Source organism: Hevea brasiliensis, chromosome 10 (genome assembly GCF_030052815.1).
Source record: "Hevea brasiliensis isolate MT/VB/25A 57/8 chromosome 10, ASM3005281v1, whole genome shotgun sequence".
In the NCBI taxonomy this organism is placed as follows: Eukaryota; Viridiplantae; Streptophyta; class Magnoliopsida; order Malpighiales; family Euphorbiaceae; genus Hevea; species Hevea brasiliensis.
Genome location: NC_079502.1, coordinates 12,302,254 through 12,302,992, shown reverse-complemented (window position 1 = coordinate 12,302,992; position 739 = coordinate 12,302,254). Strand labels below are relative to the sequence as shown.

The following is a 739-nucleotide window of genomic DNA, read 5'->3' as shown; positions in this document are numbered from 1 at the left end:
ACAGTTAATTAAAATTATTTTTAAATTCAACTGAAATTAATCAGTCAATTTAACCGGATTTTAGATTAAAATTGAATTTAAAAAATTTTAATTGTTAAATTTATTCAAAACTAAAATTAGAATTAAATGGTATTAGCTATTTGATTTCAATAATCTAAAATTTAAACTGAAATCGGAAATTGGCACATATTTAGCGTACCAATAAAACAATAATTAAGCAACATACAAAGAACAAAAATTTTAAGCTTAAGTTTTGGTGGGTGCGCCTGGCCCCTGCAGTAGTGCAACGCAAGGGCGACGCGCGAGGATCCGAGTAGCAAGCTACTGTAATGGATCTTCCCCGTAGAAAAATTAATTTAATATCATGTGAGCCATTGGCCCACGTATCAGATATTAAACTGATAAGAACAGATACTACACTTGATCTTAGCCAAAAGGCCGAGGAAGGTATGCTTGGCCCAATTGCCTCGGCTTGCTTTCATAATCACAGCTTTCCAACTTCCATTATTGTATTTTATTTATAATATTCTAATTGATTAAAACAATATATCTTATTAATTTTATTTTTTTAAAACTTTTTAATCAACTTTAATTAGGGTGAAATATTCACAATGCACATTAAAAAAATGAAATAAATATATAGACAAAAAATTCATGATAATTTGGCATTATGATAATAAAAAATTAAATTTAATTGATTATTGAAAATTAATATATCTTAAATAAAATAGAAATATTT

General features: G+C 26.9%; 1 non-coding gene across 1 annotated transcript; it reads right to left on the bottom strand.

Annotated features, from left to right (window-relative positions):
- Nucleotides 1–255: 255 nt before the first annotated feature.
- LOC131169896 (U2 spliceosomal RNA) lies at nucleotides 256–451 on the bottom strand. The gene has a single exon (XR_009140842.1). It is a non-coding gene; the product is annotated as a U2 spliceosomal RNA (small nuclear RNA).
- Between the last annotated feature and the right edge of the window lie 288 nt (nucleotides 452–739).